Source organism: Zalophus californianus, chromosome X, assembly GCF_009762305.2.
Source record: "Zalophus californianus isolate mZalCal1 chromosome X, mZalCal1.pri.v2, whole genome shotgun sequence".
In the NCBI taxonomy this organism is placed as follows: domain Eukaryota; kingdom Metazoa; phylum Chordata; class Mammalia; order Carnivora; family Otariidae; genus Zalophus; species Zalophus californianus.
The window spans coordinates 49,038,347-49,044,086 of record NC_045612.1 but is presented as its reverse complement, the minus strand read 5'-3'; the positions used below and the strand labels follow the sequence as shown (position 1 = coordinate 49,044,086).

The 5,740-nt window shown below is 34.5% G+C and overlaps 1 non-coding gene across 1 annotated transcript; it reads left to right on the top strand.

Moving 5' to 3' along the window:
- Nucleotides 1-446: 446 nt before the first annotated feature.
- LOC113931602 lies at nt 447-552 on the top strand. Its single transcript, XR_003522769.1, has one exon. It is a non-coding gene; the product is annotated as a U6 spliceosomal RNA (small nuclear RNA).
- Nucleotides 553-5,740: the final 5,188 nt, after the last annotated feature.

The window sequence follows — 5,740 nt, the reverse complement described above, 5'->3', positions numbered from 1 at the left end:
AAGGGGAGAAAATATGAATGTGTGTCTCAAGAACTCCCTGACTTAGATGAAGTTTGGCATGTTTCCTGGAAATAAAGAGACTCAGTAGTCAGTATCTTCAATAGAATACTTAAACTTTGTGTTCCTCTTTGCTGGTGCTTTAGTTAACATCATAATGATTTGTCATAGGGCATGCATGGATAGTTCCTGAAAGGAGTCAGCACCAAAACTAGGTAAAGACTATATGGCCAGACAAGTGTTCCTAATGAAGCGAGCTTTTACTTATGTTTTTGAATGGACAGAATCTGCTTTTGAGTGGATGGTAGAGTGGACATGTCCTGTTTGTGTGGTCTATGGGCAGTACTTGAACGTGAAGCTGTGTACATCTTAATTAATGAAAACTGCTTTTCCCAGTGAGAAAAGCCTTTGAGGTTCAGTGGACAGTATTTTAAATAATATTAACATGAGTGCTCATTCAGCAGTACATATACTAAAATTGGAATAATACAGAGAAGATTACCATGGCCCCTGAATAAGGATGACATGCAAATTTGTGAAGCATTCCATATTTAAAAAAAATAATAATATTGATGTGAATAATAGCTATATTTATTGAAGTACATACTTGGTACCTCTCACTGTGCTGAGTGCTTTATATACATTATTTCTTAAGTTAATCCATCCAAAGCACTAAGCCAGTGCTCAAAATGTAGTCTTTGAACCAGTGCTGGTAATGAATTTTTTGTTACCAGTCCATGATGAGATAAGTATAGAAAGAGTTTACAAACTATAACCACACTGACATTGTCACAACATCCTAGAAAGTGCTTGTTTCATTGAATAGGTATTGACTAGCTCAGGTGTTGTTGAACTAATGTCATGAGTTGCTTTGATGCAAGCTGTGTTGTAGTCATGCTCAATAGGACCATATAACAACATGTGATATTTTTAGATCAGTTTATCAACTAAAACACATACTAAAATATGAAATCCATTTCCTTCTTTGAAAGACAATTCTACTACAGTTTTACAGGTTAAAATTTTGGAACTGGTTATCAGTGAAACCTTAAAAATAGATTTTGAAATGACATCATTCATTTCAACTTGAGTAAAAGTTAAAATGAATAACTTGACCTTGCTGAAATTGCTTTAAAATCTCTTTTACTCCTGTCAATATACTTATATGAGAAGCATTTCTCTACTCTGTTATTAAAACAAAACATGAAAGAATCACATATGCAGTATTCTTTGCAAGTAGCATTGTCATCAATACAGCCTAGATCCTGTAAATTACTTAACCATAAGCAAGCTCCTTTGTCACATTATAAACTTTAGATGTTGATATACACAGTGTCTTTCAAAGTGTGCATATAGGCATCTAATATGGGGAATCACTATTTTACTCAAGTAATCATTACTTGCCCATACTTACACTTTCAATGCATCATATATAGGTTTTATAATTAATTTCTTTTTCTTATAACATCTGTTCTCATATATACTAAAATGTAATTTCATGTTTGTTGACTAGTGAAAATGTAGTCTTGTACTTTGTATTTATTTTGAGTAATTCTTGTTATTGTATTTTCTAAAAGTATTAGTCAATGATGAATTAAACTTTCAAAAATATCTTTCATCAGAGTTTGAAAAGTACTCCACTAAATTCAATGCATAGAGCAAATTCTCAGTAATAGGAAAAATGATGATGATGACCATGATCTCATCTCTCATGTAGATGGAAGTGCACTTACATTTCACTGGAAGCCCAGTGAAATGTAACTGTAATTATCTTCTACTTCAAATAGGAAAACTCAGATTCAGGGAAGTTAAATAATTGGTTCAGTGTCACACAACTAAGTGATAAAAGCCAAAAATCAGACCTAGGTCTGTCTGATTTTCAAAGCTCATTTTCTCATCCACTACCACTATGATACCTTCATTTTATAAACATACATGCACATATAATGCCAAACTTATAGAAAATTTGCAAGTATGGAGATACAGGCCAAACAAATTTTTCCTCCTAAACCACTGGAGAGTAAGTTGCCAACATGATATCTCATCAACGCTGAATATTTTATTTTCTATTTTCTGCCATAAAGGGCATTCTCCTATATAACTACAATACAACCATCAAAATCTGTAAATTAATGTTTCTACATCACAAACATCTATTTTTCAGATCCCAAATCAAATATCCCAGTCGTCTCAACAATATCCTTCATAGCAAAAGGATCCAGTTCACAATTGTGCACTGCATTTGGTTTTCATATCACTTTAATTTCCTTCACTGGAACAGTTTCTGAAACTTTACTTTCATGACCTTTGTAATTTTAAAGATTGTAGGCCAGTTATTTTTTAATTTAAATTTTTATTCAGGTATAATTAACATACAGTGTTACATTAGTTTCAGGTGTACAATATAATGTTTCAACAATTTCATACATTACTCAGTGCTCATCAGTTTAAGTGTACTCTTAATCCCTTCTGTTTCACCCATTCCCTTACCCACCTCCCCTCTGGCAACAACGAGTTCATTCTCTATATTTAAAAGTCTGGGTTGTTTTTTTTCTTGTCTCTTTGTTTATTTATTTGTTTTTTTTAAATTCCATATATGAGTGAAATCATATGGTATTTGTCTTCCTCTGACTGACTTATCGCATTTAGCATTATACCCTCTAGATCCATCCATACTGTTGCAAATAGCAAGATTTAATTCTTTTTAGGACTAATATTCCATTGATATATATATCACTTCTTTAATTGTTCATATATCAGTGGACACATGGGTTGCTTCCATATCTTGGCTATTGTAAATAACACTGAAATAAACATAGAGTTACATATATCTTTTTGAATCAGTGTTTTTGAATTCTTTGGTAAATATCCAGTAGTGGAATTACTGGATCATATGTTAATTCTATCTTTAATTTTTGGAGGAACCTCCATACTGTTTTCTACAGTGGCTACACCAGCTTGGATTTCCACCAACAGGTCATGATAGTTCTTTTTTCTAAATATTTTCTCCAACATGTGTTATTTCTTATCTTTTTTATTTTTACCATTCTGACAAGTGTGAGGTGATAACTCATTGTGGTTTTGAATTGCATTTCCCTGATGATGAGTGATGTTGAGCATATTTTCATGTGTCTGTTGGCCATCTGTATGTCTTCTTTGGAAAAAATCCATTCATGTTTTCTGCCCATTTCTAATTGGATTACTTGTTTTTCCTGGTGTTAAGTTGTATAAGTTCTTTATACATTTTAGTTACTAACCCCTTATCAGATATATCATTTGCAAATATCTTCTCCCATTCAGTGGGTTGTCCTTTAGTTTTGTTCATGGTTTCCTTCACTGTGCAAAAAGCTTTTTATCTTTGTGTAGTCCCAGTAGTTTGATTTTGCTTTTGTTTCCTTGTGTCAGGAGACATATCTAGAAAAATGTTTCTACATTTATCAAAGAGATTACTGCCTATGTTTTCTTCTAAGAATTTTATGGTTTTATGGTTTTATGGTTTCAGGTCTCACATTTATGTCTTAATCCATTTTGAGTTTATTTTTGTGTATGGTGTAACAAAGTGGTCCAGTTTCATTATTTTCCATGTGGCTGTCCAGTTTTAGCAACACCATTTGTTGAAAAGACTTTTTCCCATTGTATATTCTTGTCTCCTTTGTCATAAATTAATTGACCATATAATTATGGGTTTATTTCTGAGCTCTCTAATCTGTTACATTGATCTTTGTGTCTATTTTTGTACCAGTAACATACTGTTTTGGTTACGACAGATTTGTAGTATATCTTGAAATCTGGAATTGCAATAACTCCAGCTTTGTTCTTCTTTCTCAAGATTGGTTTGGCTATTCAGGGTGTTTGTGGCTCAATACAAATTTTAGAATTATTTGTTCTAGTTTTGAGAAAAATGGTGTTGGTATTTTGACAGGAATTGCATTAAACTGTAGATTGCTTTGGGTAGTATGGAAATTTTAACACTATGCATTCTTACAATCCATGAGCATGAAATATCTGCCCATTTGTATGTGTCATTTTCAATTCTTGCATCATGATTTATAGTTTTCAGAATGCACTTAACCTCCTTGGTTAAATTTATTCTTAGGTATTTTATTATTTTTGGTGCTGTTGTAAGTAGGATTGTTTTCTTAATTTCTTTTTCTGCTGCCTCATCATTACTGTATAGAGATGCAACAGATTTCTGTATATTTATTTTGTATCTTGTGACTTTACTGAATTTATCAGTTCTAGTCATTTTTTAGTGGAAGCTTTAGGGTTTTCTATATAGAGTATCATGTTATCTGCAAATAGTGAAATTTTACTTCTTACCAATTTGGTTGCTTTTTGTTCCTTTTTCTTCTCTGATTGCTGTGGCTAGGACTTCCAGTACTACGTTGAATAAAAGTGGTGAGAGTGAACATCCTTGTCTTGTCCCTCATCTTAGAGTAGAAAGCTTATTTTTTTGCCACTGAGTGTGAAGTTAGCTGTGGATTTTTTATTTATGGCCTTTATTATGTTGAGGTATATTCCCTTTAACCCACTTTGTTGAAAGTTTTTATCATGACTATACTTTGTCAGATTTTTTTTTCTGCATCTATTGAAATGATCATATGGTTTTTTTTTATTTTTTATTGTTATGTTAATCACCATATATTACATCATTTGTTTTGGTGTAGTGTTCCATGATTCATTGTTTGTTCATAACACCCAGTGCTCCATGCAGAATGTGCCCTCTTTAATACCCATCACCAGGCTAACCCATCCCCCTACCCTCCTCCCCTCTAGAAACCTCAGTTGGTTTTTCAGAGTCCATCATCTCTCCTGGTTCGTCTCCCCCTCTGACTTACTCCCCTTCACTCTTCCTCTCCTGCTATCTTCTTCTTTTTCTTTTTTCTTAAAATATGTTGCGTTATTTGTTTCAGAAGCACAGATCTGTGATTCAACAGTCTTGCACAATTCACAGTGCTCACCTTAGCACACACCCTCCCCAATGTCTATCACCCAGGCACCCCATCCCTCCCACCCACGACCACTCCAGCAACGCTCAGTTTGTTCCTGAGATTAAGAATTCCTCATATCACTGAGGTCATATGATACATGTCTTTCTCTGATTGACTTATTTTACTAAGCATAACACCCTCCAGTTCCATCCACGTCGTTGCAAATGGCAAGATCTCATTCCTTTTGATGGCTGCATAATATACCATTGTGTATATATACCACATCTTCTTTATCCATTCATCTGTCGATGGGCATCATGGCTCTTTCCACAGTTTGGCTATTGTGGACATTGCTGCTATAAACATTGGGGTGCACGTACCCCTTCGGGTCCTACATTTGTATCTTTGGGGTAAATACCCAGTAGTGCAATTCCTGGATCGAATGGTAGCTCTAATTTCAACTGTTTGAGGAACCTCCATACTGTTTTCCAGAGGGGTTGCACCAGCTTGCATTCCCACCAACAGTGTAGGAGGGTTCCCCTTTCTCCACATCCCCGCCAACATCTGTCGTTCCCTGACTTGTTAATTTTAGCCATTCTGACGGGTGTGAGGTGGTATCTTATTGAGGTTTTGATTTGGATTTCCCTGATGCCGAGCGATGTTGAGCACTTTTTCATGTGCCTGTTGGCCATTTGGATGTCTTCTTTGGAAAAATGTCTGTTCAAGTCTTCTGCCCATTTCTTGATTGGATCATTTGTTCTTTGGGTGTTGAGTTTAAGAAGTTCTTTATAGATTTTGGATACTAGCCCTTT